The following is a 15,149-nucleotide window of genomic DNA, read 5'->3' on the forward strand; positions in this document are numbered from 1 at the left end:
TGAGCTTGCTGATGTCATCAGATTGCCGGGGGGGTCGGGGTGGAAGGCGAAGCGATTCTCCTTCCATCCCTGATTGGGGGGGGGGGGTGTAGAGAGCTAGCGCTTCCCCCATGGCCCGGTACAGGATAAGCTGGTCTCATCCCCGGCACACAGGAACCATGGCTGAGGGTGAGACCAGCTCGTCCCAGGCACCCAGGGGGTTTAACTTGTGTTAAGGATGAAGAATAAAACATTTTATAATAAATGTAAACCATTAATCTTTCAATACATATTGGTAATCATCCTTTTCAACACATGTAATTATGATTAAACAAAATACTTTTTCATTAGTGTAGGAGGCTGGTCTGGCTTATAGTGGGAACCTGATGGTACTTACACCTTGTGCCAGGTCCACTTATCCCTTATTAGTAGATTAGTAGTGTTCTAGCAGCTCAGGCTGATAGAGGAAGCTATAGCAGAGCAGCTTAGGCTGAACTAGGAGACATGCAACGCTCCTACTATGCCTCTTATATCATATAGCACTATATCATAAGAATCACAATATTCAGAGTTACTAAAAATAAAGGTACTTTATTTTAGTGACAATGTGTCAGAAATATCTCAGAGGATATACTCCCTTAGGAGGTAAGTAAAATACACAAATTATACACACAAACCAAAATCAGGTAAGTAAACAGTTAGAAAATTAGTGCAAACACTGAAGGTTACAATAGGATGCAATGGGATACAAGAGGCCTAGGGGCAACACAAACCATACACTCCAAAAGTGGAATGCGAACCACGAATGGACCTTATGCCTAGTGTAGTGTGTAGAGGGTCGCTGGAAGTGTAAGCAAACACTAAGGGTGTCCAAGATACCCCACCCCAAGACCTTGAAAAGTAGGAGTAAAGTTACCCTACTACCCCAGAAACACGCTAAAGTCGTTATAGGGGATTCTGCAGAGGCAACAACTGAATGCAAAGCGCTGAAGATGGATTCATGGACCTGAGGACCTGTAAAGGAAGGGAACCAAGCCCAAGAGTCATGCAAGCATCCGGGGGTGCAGGAGCCCACTAAATGCCGGATGAAGGTGCAAAAGGGCTGCCTCTGGGTGGAAGCAGCTGAAGATTCTGCAACAATGGAAAAAGCCAGGAACTTCTCCTTTGCACAGAATATGTGCCATGGTATGCTGGAGGATGCAGAGTTGTTTTCACACAGAAAGATTGTAAACAAGTCTTGCTAGCTGCAAAGGTCAAGGTTGAAGAAAATGGTGCTGCCTGGGACCAGGAAGGACTATAAGGCCACACCTTGGAGAAGGAGACAGAGGGGGTACTCAGCAGCACAAAAAGACCACACAGAAGCAGGCAGCACCTGCAGAAGCACTTGAACAGGCATTCAAGAAATCTGAGCACAGCGGTCATCTCAACACTACAAAGGAGGGTCCCACGAAGTTGGTGGTCAACTCAGCGAGTTGAGCAACGCAGGACGGAGTGCCGGGGACCTGGGCTATGCTGTGAATGAAGGATTCCTTGCAAACATGCACAGAAGCCCTAGCAGCTGCACTTCATGTAGTACACAGGATAGGATGTTTCACCTCCTATTGAAACAAAACCATTCTCTGCTATCTGCTACGTTCTGTGGGCATGTCAGATCTTAATTGCTTTTATATTATTATGATAAGGTGACATGTTTAGGGTAAATTATCTTTTAGCCTCAGAGGTCGACTCTGATATTTTGACTCAGACAGGAGTGTGAAATCATCCAATCAGATACCATGAACCAATGAACATCAAATATTACATCAATTAATCAACATAGTCATTTGGAGTCAGTAATATAAACACACTATGGCTTATGTGGCCATGAACCACCACACCAGTTTAATAAAGTTAAACATTTATTGCCCTTTATATTAACAATGCCAAGATCACGTAAATCATACGCAAAACTAATAGAAATATAGAAAAAACGCAGGATGTCCAAAACACATTTAGAATCTCAATCTAATCAAAACATTTATCATTAAACACTCTAAAATAACAATGCAGAATCAAGTGAAGAATAGAAACAGCATACATGTAGTTTGTGCAGTTGAAATGATCAAAATCAATTATTAAACAGTCAAATTTAGACATTCGGTCAGGGATTCCTAACTATTACTCTAATTAGAAGGTATGTGTGGGCTCCAAGCAAAAAGAAAAATAAGCCAAAAATTCATTTGGAAAATGTCTAACTACGGTGCTAATCAAAATAAGTGGTTGGATTTTCTAAGGGAGAAAAACCTGCAAGAAAGACAAATGCACATTGGTTATACCTCTCCTAAGTGGATCAGCAATCAGCAGTCTCTTCATCAGCAGAGTGCAGGAACATCAGTCTTCATTAGTCAGCATCAGGACATGAAAGAGAAACAGTTCAGTAAAGTTGGGCCTAATATATCCAAACTTTTAGAATCACAAGCAAGAACAGAAACACTTCTAACTCATAATAAAACTGAAACGGAACACAAAATGAACTGCAAAGAACTCAAGCTAAATGGAATCTGACTTACATCACCTAAAACTTTGCCATATTAATGTCCGAAAAGTTATTAACTATGCTTCTATTGGACAGAATTATGAGGTAGGTTTGTTTATCACCAATAAAACATTATCTGCACTTCAGATGTATCTCTTCACGTTTTCTTCACCTAGGATTGGATCAAGATATGCAATATGAAACCACAGCTTTGAGCACTGAGGTTCATTGTTTAACTATCAATGTTTTTCTCAAGGAGCTATGCAATACCAGCAGTAAGAACAGGAAAGAAATTTCCACTGTATAAGTCAAAGTTTGAAGGAACATTATTTTGCAGAATCAGCAAACCATTTTAAACATTGTTTGTGGAAAATTACTAAAATGTGCTAAGCATGAAGAATAAAACATTACATAATAAATTTAAACCGTTAATTTTTAAAAACGTATTAATAATCATCTTTTTTATACATGTAATTATGATTAAATTAAACAAAATACATTTTAATGAGACATTATTATTTCATAGTGATACACGCGTTTTTATGGTGTCCACCATATCAGTTAAATTTTTATTTTCTATCACATGGTTTTCAGTTAGGCCTTTTAATACACACACCTTATTTCACATTATGTTTAGTGACACAATTTTTATTAATAATGTTTGCTCTCTATCACTACAGATGTGAGCCCACCTGATGAGGTGGAAGTTCAATATCGTCAAGCAGGGGAGTGGAAGGAGGGGTTCCACTACATTATTTGACCCCTGACCGAGAAAAACCCATGACAGTTCTGGTGCAGCTTTACGGAGGCTGCTCCCCCTACTTCCACCTCCCCACCTGTATGACTTTACAACTTTACGTCCAAATTCACTTCACTCAGGGTGAAGTTCGTGACGTGCTCATTGACTATCTGTGTTTAATGGTAGCTAAAAATCGACAGAAAGATGATCACACAAATGATCATTTTTTAGGCATCTAACTGGCTGCAGAAAACGAGGAGCCACGCTTATAATTGATGGTGATTTGGGATCTAATGAAAACTATATTTAAAAAGCCATTTGCAAACTTAAAAGTCACAGAAAAGATGGAATTATTCCAGCTCGCGCTTTCTGCTTCCTTACCAGCTGCTCACATTTATCTCAATTTATTCTACACGACTTAGCAGTGTTTCGAAATAGACTGAAATGTCATTGCAATTCACAGCAAATCCTCTAAGTTAATACATGGTTTGGGATACATTTTATGAGGCTGGGGAAAATGTGGGCTTCTGGCTTTCTGGTAATTTCTGATGCACAACACAGCTGTCTCGCGACCTGAGCGAAAATGCAACGTCTTCCGGTTAATGTTTTTTGTCATTTTTTATGGGGGAGCAAGCACTCAGATGTCTGCACAGACAGTCCAGGTCTAGACAGTTTACTGACAAAAGGGGTGCATGATATGATAATTTTGAACTCAGAATGATAGCCATTATTGCCATAGAAATGATATTTGAATGTGTCTCTATGACAAAACATGCAAATATATTTTCAATGAGGAACATTTTACTGATCCCTGAATGAGGAAAGCTAAACTTAACACACCAAGAATTCGACACACATTGCTGGTAGCCCCATTACACAATGGCCTAATCGAAGACGCATAAAAAACGAGGCATCTTATTGCAAACAATCACTTATTTGGTTTGCCACTTTAATCAGACAGCTCTTAACTTTTACAAACAATACTATCTGAAAGGTGGAAGTATATTTTTTATTTCTAGAATTTCTTTTTCACATTGGGCCTTATTCCAAACCCTCTTTTAATTTTCATTTCTTTGAAATATAATTTTTCTTTGTAAATGTTTGCATTGCCATGTATAGGATTGTAGGTATGCACCTGTCATTACTCACAAAGCTCAGTTGTCTGCCATCTCGTTGTATGAATTCCATGGGTGCAGCAGCCATTCATGCAGCAGGTGCAGAAGCGCTTGGCCTCGGAGGCTTGTAGAGCCCTGCGCAACCCAATTATAATTTTCTATAGCATTTGCTATTACCAATTCGCAAATGTGATACATGGCACTTTGCGAGTCGGAAATAGCGATTTCTTAAAAATCGCTATTTCCGACTCGCAAATGGCCTTGATGATACATCTGGCCCATGGTGAGGGGGAGGGCATTGTCTTTGCTGGAATGAGGGCCTTGTTAGTTTACTGACCAATTCGTTCTTTGATGATTTCTGGTACTCTCATTATTGAAGACATGGAAAGTGCGATAATAAACCTTGACAGTTTCAAAGTTGAGAATGGCTGATAAAAGTGAGCAGTTTAAGAATTAAAGCCATCCAATTAGAGAGGAATGTATGATCGAACAATTCATGTGAGAACCACTCATGCCTTACCAACGTGGTCGGAACCACAACCTCGTTGTTTCCACGCATGCCTTTAACGTATGCCATTACAACGATTTATCGTTGTAAAAGCATATCTAATAAAGACATGTGTGGGAATGGCATGTGTGGTTCTATCATGCCATAAGGCCCAAAATTACCCCACCCCTAATACTTAAACTACCCGAGCCCCCATCTGCCCTTAAACAAAACTACCTGACCCCCCACCTGCCCTAAGGCCCAAAAGTACCTCACCGCTAATACTTACACTACCCTGACCCACCCTAGAAACAATACTAACCGACCTCCCACCCCTAAAAAGAAAACTACCTGACCCCCACCCATCCTAAAAACAAAACTAGCCTGAAAAAAACAAAACTACCTGCACCCCCACCCCTAAAGAAAAAACTATCCTGACCTCCTGACCCCTGACCCTAAAAACAAAACTACCCCAACCTCAATACCCTCTTAAAAACTGAAAAGCCCTGATACCCCCATCCAACCTGAGCCTTAAAAGCTTACCCGATCCCCCAACCGCCCTATAAACAACTGACCCCGACCAGCCCTAAAAACAAAACTACCCCAACCCCTACCTAAAAAATGAACTACACTGACACCCCCATCTACCCTGAGCCCTAAAACCTTCACAAAACCCCCACCTGCCCTAAAAATAACCAACCCCCAACTGCCCGAAAAGCAAAACTACCCTGACCCCCCAACACACCTCTAAAAGCAAAACTACCTTACCCTCTACTGCCCCATAAACAAAACTATTCTGACCCCCCACCCCATCCCTACAAACAAAACTACCCCAACCCCCCCACCCCTGCCCCTAAAAACAACACTACCCCGTCACCTTCACCCGCGCCCCTGAAAACTGAACTACCCCGACACCCCAACCCACCCTGAGCCCTAAAACCTTCCCCGACCCCCCACCTGCCCTAAAAAGAAAATGACCACGACCCCCCACCACTGCCCCTAACAAAAATAGCCCAACCCGCCACCCCAGCCCTTAATCCACCCCACCCAACCCTGCCCCAGCCTCACTTACCTGACCGCACCCTCTCCTTATCCACCCCTAAAAAAAAAAACATCCCCACACACCCGCCCCTAAAAAAAAAGCCTAACCACCACCCCAAGCCCTTTATCCACCCCACCACTAAAAACCACCCCAACCTGCGCGACCCCCCACCCTAAGCCCTACCCTTAAAAAAAACACAAACACCTCCCCACCCCACCCCTAAAAAAAAAATAACCCAACCCCTCAACCCCCAATCCTACCACTTTATCCATCCCCATCCCTAAAAATGACCCCCCCAACCCTGCCCCAACCCTACTTACTTGACCACGTCCTTTCCCAATCCACTCTGCCTCAACTACCATATGAGTAGTTCAGCACATGCCTGGTTAAGGCAGAGAAAAAGCTATGCTTTGCTCCAGCAAGTGTGGTTACTCTTGCATGGGAAACATCCATGTTGTTCTCAACGCGTTGATCAGGACGTTTCCCATTAGAGAGATCATAAAGAGCATGTGCTCCGTGGGAGGGACAAACACAAGCAGGACAAGGAAAGTGATCAAGTAAGAAGCTAGCAAATCATAATGACAATAAAGCTATCAAATTGTAATTGTGATTGCATTTATAAATCACTTACTACCCCTCATGAGGCATTAAAGTGCTTTTATGTGAGTAGCACAGCACTCCGGAACCCAAGAAGGATTTGTGGTGAATTAGTATAGAGAAATAAGAGATTATTTTGAGCAATAGACATGTGAGTTTGTTAGTTGACTTGAAAAAAAGGATAGTAATGTGTATCTCTGCATCTTAATATTTTATCAACAAATCTCTCCTCCTTAAAAATAGCCTCCTCCAGTGCCAAGAGGAGTGTGGAAGCACCGTGTTCCCACTCACAAGCAGTGGGTGGTGGTGGGGGCTCTGGGGAGAGCATGGCTAGTAAACAACCCCACTATACACTGATTATTATAACGCTGATAGAAAACACACTGCATAAGGGAGAACAGGTATGTCAAGAATGCAGATCAATTCTTAACTTGAACAGAACATTACACACCAGGGTGCCCTGAGGGGGTGTGCACCCCAATAACTCTAAGCTGGATAGGGTGAACCCCCCCATAAATACTTATGTTGGGAGGGGGCCAGGTTTCTGTATACACCCCTATCCTGAAACGAGGATGAGTACCTTGCTTCCACCCAAAAGGATTCCATGCACCCCCGTACAAAGATTGAAGGAATCCAGGACCTACCAATTAACGTGAAAGTATTCATGGCGGGGCAGGGCCATAGCAATGGACCTATATATGAACAGGGTTTTGACACCAAGGGCTCCTGGGCAGACCGGATTGCGACCCTTGCACCACCCCACCACAGGTATTTTGCACAGACTATTGAGGGGGTCACACCCCAGATGGACAGTGCTCCCGCCTCCGTAAGCTAATGCCTAATGTCCCACAAACCCGTACTCAGATGTTTCCCTCCTGGATAAACTGTGCTTGCACCCCCAGTGCACACTTTGAGGGGTGTGCTCCTACTCCCCTCCGGGCTCACCTCTTGCTCTCGGTATCTCAGCCTCTCCAGTCAAAACAATGGGTGGGCTGTAAGCAGCTGTAAGTTCTTGGTAAGCCAGAAGTAGGCTTTTTCCAACCAGACAGCTTGGACTCCCTGGTAGCCTCAACCATTAATTATAACAAATTATATTGGAGGGTTTACTATATTATGCATAAAAAAAGGAAAATTATGTGCTACAATGCAGCATTTTTTTATCGTGTTGCATCATTATTTTGTATTTTTTCACATGGTAATACTACCTGAGTAAAGATTTCACAGCAGTACTACCAGTTAAATAAATAACTCTAGAAATAAGCAATTGAAAGATGACTAGTTAACCTTTGCAAATGCCAGCCACTGCATGTGAAGGTATGTCAGCACCTTTTAGTAACTTTTGATTCATTTGAGCTAAAAACTATTTTTGTTAAAATATGGAGATTATGCAGCAGCTATATAGCAAATCCATAATTATGCGGAAAAAGAGCATGGCTCCAAAATTGCATAATTCTAGTGGCAATGACTATAAGCGACTGGTGCAATTAACAACAAACCATAGACACACTGTACTGATACATATTGGGGAAACCCTTTTCCAAACCCCCCCACCAATGTGAGCGACATCCTATGATGTAACCAAAGGAGGCCAACCTTGGGGGTCTAATGAAAGATCTAACAGGGTAGGAGTTGAAATCTGAGAATGGTCCCGCAATTAAACAAACAGAGTAACACAATGCATGTAGTGTGTGCACACATGACTAATTGAGGTTGGTCAGTCCACACATCTTTTTTGGTCAGGGTTTAAGTTCTAGTGATGGTGAATTTCATCTGCACCTTTTCTTGCCCTAATAAAAATTTGTACACCCATTCCATAAACAATGTGCCTATGTTTTCACCTTGGAAATATATGGTTTCCCCATATGTTGATATATACCATTTTGTTTGTAGGAAGTTTCATGTATTTAGCACCAGATTTAAGGGAAAATGACGGTGCACCGTGCTGCACCAAATTTGGCAGCATCATGCACCGTCATTTTCAAAACGCAGGGGTGGGCCATATTTACTAGAATATGGTGCACCCCTGTGTTTCCCACTGCGCCGGAGCTACATTTGCTGCCATGCGCCAATGCAGCCACCCTTGCACCGTAGTGCAAGCATGGCTGTGGTGAAGGGAAAGATTGTTTTTGTGTAGGAAGGGATGCCTTAGGTGATTTGCTATTTCTATGTGTGCTGCAAAATGAAAACATTTTTGCTTGTTGTGCCACTCTAGCGCCACCACTGGTGTGGGGTTAGATTTTGGCGCTGCCTCAGGTTCACGAAAACTCATAAACTAGAGGCAGCATCAAAATGCAATGGATGCTGCCGTGGCACGCCCACAGCAACACCCATTGCATGCCCCTTCCACGCAAAGTGCTGCGTGTGAAGAGGCTGTATTCAGAAGGTGGCGTTAACCCACAAAAAGTGGCTTAATGCCACCTTGTAAATATGGTGCAGGGCATAGCGCCACTAGAGCATCACAAACAGTGATGATCTGGTGGTGCTAGGGGCTCTCAAATATGCACATTAATTTGCTCACCCCCATAATCAAAATACACCTTTAGTAGATGTTAAAATAACCTGAGAGACAAAAATCACTGAAAAGAGACAAGATTGGCTGCATATTGAACACAGGCGTATAAAGGGCGATGTGACCTAAGTAGCAGACATTAAAAGCTCAATAGCTTCATCCTTAGATAGCAGAACAGTTTGTCTAATTAAAAGCATTAAATGCGGGAAATTAAGCATGCAGTAGTCATTGACCAGGATTCCAATTAGGCACTCCCAGGCTCCCAATCCGGAAACAGGTGTCACAGCCCATGGGAATACACAGGTGTACATTGTCGATATATCCCTCATAGGTCCGCTTTCAACTTTGTTTTAGGGGAGAAACGACAAATGCTGATGTAGGACTGAAAAGCCTCCAAGCAGCTTTCAAGGGGCCAAGAAAGGGATGGTTGAGGGCTCAAAACAACCACACCAGAAGTTATGAAACAGTTGCAATCGTGCACACTTTCTGCAATCAGAGATACCCACAAAACGTGCACAAGACAAGAGACCAAACTTGCGCTCCCGGCTTACCTTGATTCCTGATGAGCATGCTTGCAGATCCCACCGGTCCCCTGCAGAACTTTCTACAATCCCACACACCAGGCTAGCTCACAACATTTGCAAACAGTTGCCTAGGGGATTTATTTTCTGCCACGTTCGAAGAAAAAATGAAAAGGGAGGTCTTCCCAATGGGAACATGCCTTCTTTTAAAAGTCTAAACTAGAAATAGAAAATGAATGCAACCTATGGAGTGCTGGTCATAATTGAAAAACAATTACCTGCAAAATGAGGAGTAGCTAGCGGAAGGACACTGGTCCGGAGCCACTGGCAGTGACCAGAAGCTGTACTTCCTTAAAACTCCACACAATGGCAAAGCAGTACAGGAAGAAGCAGGAAGTCAAAGAGGGCGACATACTGTCCAGTCAAATGTTGGTATATCAGAGCAATGTTGTAATAAGCCAACAGGAAGATTAGGTAAGTAAGGGATGGGTTCTAGCCCCTTTGAGTTTTTTTTTATACCAAAATATTTCACAAGCACAGCACTCTAGCGTGCATTGTAAAAAGGCATCAGAGGAACAAAATAACCCTCTATAGCACACCCAACTACCCCATCATAAACAAGGAAATTTGACAACTCAAAATAGAACACTGATGCAAAAAAATCTATGTTTTTGTATTCAAGAATTATGTATGAAACACTCCATTCCTGATTTATGCAAGCTCCTCTATACTGAAATGGTACAGCAGTACAGGTTTTCAGGCCTCGAAATCAGAAGTAAATATCCAAAATAGCCCTGATAACTTCATGAAGTTGTGAATTTATGAATTCTGTACAACTTTAACAGCCTGAAGGTCATACGTGCACAGTTCAAGCAGATCCATATTTTATTTATCACATGAAAATGAGCATTGCTCTAGTCTAAAAAGCACTTGGACACCTGGTTAGGCAACATAGTAGTTTGGAGTATAAGGTTAATTTAGGATTAACTGTTCTTCACTGCTTTGTAGCATCAGTTATTCTCACATAAAGGCCAAAGTAGGGAACGTCAACTTCAAACTTCCAAAGTAACCTCCCCCCCAAAAAAAATTGCATCTGCTTTAGATATATAGTCAATTATAAACTAATGGAGGGTCCTCTGTCACTTCTGTGTGGATACCATTTAGCTCTCCAGTGATTTAGTAGTGCCTCCAAAGCGTGAGGCTTCTTAATTTCCTGGGTAGACTCCATATAGCACTCCTTCTGTGGTTTTTGAAGGCCTCATAAGGTTGAAAAGTATGTTATTCCTAGGTAGACTCTATAAAGCACCACCTGGGTGACGTAACGTTCCCTCAAATAGGATGGGTTTTCTGATGCTTCGGAGTGGGGTCCAAATAGCACTCCCTTGCTATGATAACAGTGCCTTCAAGGGGTTGGGTATTTTGATGCTTCTGGTTGGGCTTCTTATAGAACTTTGCTGGTGCTTAGTAGTCCTACCAACAGGTTGGAATTCTGATGCTTCTGGGAGACCTCTCATGTCATTCCTTGTTATCTTAAAAGTGTGTCAATGGGTTAAGCATACTTCTTTGATTGTAATATACTTAATTAAAGGTGTAGGATGTCAGTAAAGTGTTTTCAGACTCACTCTTGCAAAGAAAACTTTGAAAATAGGGTGGCTGAAAGCGAATTCCTCAACCCGGTTTCCTTAAAAAATTGCTACAAATCTATGGAGCAGATTTACAAGAAAGTGACGCTTCAGTCCCATTGTGCCACTTTTTTGTGTCCCCTTTGCCCCACCAATCCCCTAACGACACCATGGTTGCACCATATTTACAATACGGCGCACCACCGTGGTCATTATCACAACAGCGTCAAAATATTTGATGCTGTTGTGGTGCTTTGCTGCACTAGGGTCAAAATGCCTTATGCAGGCATAATATAGTGCAAGGTGTTGCAAAGTGGCACAATGCATGCATTTCACCACTTTGTAAATATGGCGCAGGGGAATGCCTATCTTAACACCGCCTTAGCATAAAAAAATGAATCTAAGGCGGTGTTAAGGCGGCCCTATGGGCTTGTACATCGCCCCCCATTTGTATTACCCACAGATAAAACATCTCACTCTGCAATATATATATTCAGTTTTAAAAATAATATATTGCACCTTTCTTCACTGAGTTTTTCCTTATTGTCTCTCTAAGTAGGTTTCAGTCATATGTTATGACAAAAAACCTACTAAGAAAGAGCAAAGTGGAAAGTTATGTTTACATATTATTATGTAAGCAGAAACAGTACAAAAAAGCAAGTTACAGGGATTAAGTTCCATACTCATTCCTAGACTGAATATCTTGACAATGCTAGGATACCTATTTGTGGTCTCTGTTAGTCAGTAATGTGTTCTACAATGGAATATGTATTGTTTTGGTTTAAAACAGTGAGCCTATTAAGGTTATCTCTGGGCCCTTGTTATCAGTTGTATTTATGAAGCTCTTCTTTAATAAAGAAACTGGAGTATTACGTGTGGCAGTGATATAATTGACGACAATCGGGCGTGCATCTATTCAGTGGCAAAGAGAATCGTATTGCTGTATGGCCTGAGTTATTTTTATTGTCAGTTTTAGCACAGGACATTTTTGAAGTCTGAAGCAGGACTGTACATCACATGGCACATTACTTTGAGTACGAAGCAGAAGTTCAGCTTCCGCAATGTTTGTTTAATTACAGCTGCTCGGAACACAAGGGATTTTAAGTGTGATATCAAAGAGCCAACGCACGCTTACCATATGTACATTCATTCATGTGGTTGAAGCACAAGTCTGTGCATGATCACAATGCACAGTGTGGCATGGAGCCAGCTAGTGCATTTCATTTCTTGGGTGCTCTCTCACATGAGTAATTTGTTAAGTGCGCTACTCACCCGGAAGGGTCTCAAGGCGCTGGGGGGTGGGGGATGCTACTGTTCGAAGAGCCAGGTCTTGAGGCACTTCCTGAAGGTCAGGAGGACCGTGGTCATATGTAGGTTGACGGGGAGGGAGTTCCAGGTTTTAGCAGCAAGGTGGTAGAAAGATCTGCCACAGGTTGTGGTACGGTGAAAGCAGGGGATGGATGCAAGGGTGAGGTTGGCAGAGCAGAGCTGGCGTGGCGGTACGTAGAAGTTGAGATGATCGTTGAGGTAGGCTGGTCCGGCGTCGTGGAGAGCTTTGTGGGCGTGGATTAGGAGTTTGAAGATGATCCTTTTGTTGATGGGTAGCCAGTGAAGGTCTTTGAGGTGGGCTGAGATGTGCTCGTGGCAAGGCAGGTTGAGGATGAGTCGTGCTGAGGCGTTCTGGATGCGCTGGAGTTTCTTCTGGAGACGAGTTCCAGCATTAGTGTGATTCCTGCCCTCAGCTCAGGATCCATCACCTGTGGAATGTTTGAGCAAAAAACGGAATGCTGCTCTGTCTTCTCTTCTTCCGAGTCAAGCTCTAGTTGGTTCCAGGAACTACATCTCACAGTGCCCCCTGTTGGTGTTTGATCACAGTGATTGGCACACTATAGTTATATGGAATTTGTTTGCCTGCAATACCACCTGCTAGTTTCAGTGATCAACACTCTCATATTGTAAATAATTGCAATTATTCTTGTCTCCAACATTACTTGCCGATTTCAGTGATCAGCACACTTCATCATTTAGGGCCTGTACATAACTGTTTTCTGTTTTTTTGCCTTTCTGTTATCTTTCATGTTCTTTTCACTTTTCAGTAAGATATAAATATTACCAGTATTTATATACATACAATGATGCATTCTGTCACACCTCTTAGCCCCTTTTTATAAGAGCCAGGAAAACCTCATTTGGAATGGAGCTTATGGTTTAAATCATTTAAAGCATATTTAGGTGCCATTGATGGTATGAAATTCAAACCAGATCAGAAAGGTAATTTGATTTCTTATTACATAGGAGCAGATTGTATTTGATCATCATGTTTGTTGGCAGTGTGGATGATGAGTATAACACATTTGAGGTAGCTGTTAAACAGTTGGAGGTGCATTTTGAAGGACAAGTAAATTTGTTAGTACATTGCCATAAATGTTTTACACGTGCATAGGATCCCAACAAATCTATTGATTCATATGTCACAGCGTTGAAAATGCTTTCAACATATTGTGAATTTGAGGGTTTTGTGTCTCAGTTAACACATGATCAAATTGTATCAAGATGTCATTCCAAGAAAAAACAACAAAGGTTGCTAGCTTGTAAAAATCAGTCTCTTGATGAGACCACTGACACTGCAAAGAGTATAGAAACCTGTTTGGAAAACTCTAAGCAACTGGATTCTTATAATACGCAGATGTGTGTTGTGAAGGGCAATACTCAAGGGATCCCACACAATAAGCAATCAATGATACAAGGTTCCTCACCGAGTACTAAAAGAGGTGAGAGGGTCGTCATTTTGGGGACCAAAGAATCCCATGTGTTATAGATGTGGATCACCATTGCAATTGTCAACTTTAAAAAAATTACACAAGTGTGTAAGAAGTGCAAGGAAATTGGTCACTTTGAGAAAGTATGCAGGGGAGGGAAACATGTAGGAGTGTACAAAATCAAAGCATGGAAGATGAAAAATATATTGACAAAAAGGTAGAAGAATTGGTTCTTTCAATAGATTTTTTGGAGTTAGGTTCTCTTCACAGCAATAAAAAATATAATTATCCACACATTCCTATTTTGATTGATGACATTCACATCCTGTTAGTGGCTCTGAAATCACAATCATTTAATTTGAAAGGCATAAAAAATACTGATGTTACAAAGTTCTATTACCAATTTTGAAGAAAATGCAGAATTATGGAATAATTGAACAGGTTGATACCAGACTGTGATTTCTACCTGTTGTTCTTTCTAAAAAAACAATCCGGAGACGTGCACCTTTGTGTGGATTTAGGATCACTTAATGAGGCAATTTGGGTAAAAAATGTTCCTCTTTCTTGCACTGAAGATTTGATTAACACTGTGGGTCAGTTCAAACGTTTTTCATAACTGGACTTTAAGGCAGCGTATCATCAGGTTGTGTTAGATGAACAGTCTTGTCATCTTACAGCATTTGCCATACATCATGGTGTACTCCAGCTTTGCCATTCAGACTGGCCTCAGCAGCATTAGTCTTTCAGAAAGCAATGACAAGAAGGTTCAGGAAAATGTCAAATGTAGCTATATTTTAAGATGACATTTTGATTTTTACTGATACAGTACAGGAGCATGACAAGGTTATTCAGGAATTTTTGTCTGTTTTAAAAAATAATGGACTAATCATCAGGGAGGATAAATGTGTCTTTTGTGTAAATTAAATTGAATATTTAGGGCATGTTCTAACTGCTGAAGGCGTTAAACCTCAACCCAACATTGTGGATGGTATTGTGAATGCTCCACATCCCAAGGACCGATAACAGAGATCATTTCCAGGACTTTGTGAACTTTGCACCAAGTTCATACAGTGTTTCATGAACTTTCTTAAAAAGTACTCAGAATTTTAGAATTCATAAAATTTGATAGCATTTAACAGATCATTTTATCGGCTCACTCTCTACAACCATATATTGAAGGTCATGATATTTTGGATGCTAATGCATATCGTATGGGTTCTGTCTTGTCACAAGTATGTAATGGCACAGTTGTCACAGTGGGGTT

The sequence above is a fragment of the Pleurodeles waltl genome, chromosome 6 (genome assembly GCF_031143425.1).
Source record: "Pleurodeles waltl isolate 20211129_DDA chromosome 6, aPleWal1.hap1.20221129, whole genome shotgun sequence".
Classification (NCBI taxonomy): Eukaryota; Metazoa; Chordata; class Amphibia; order Caudata; family Salamandridae; genus Pleurodeles; species Pleurodeles waltl.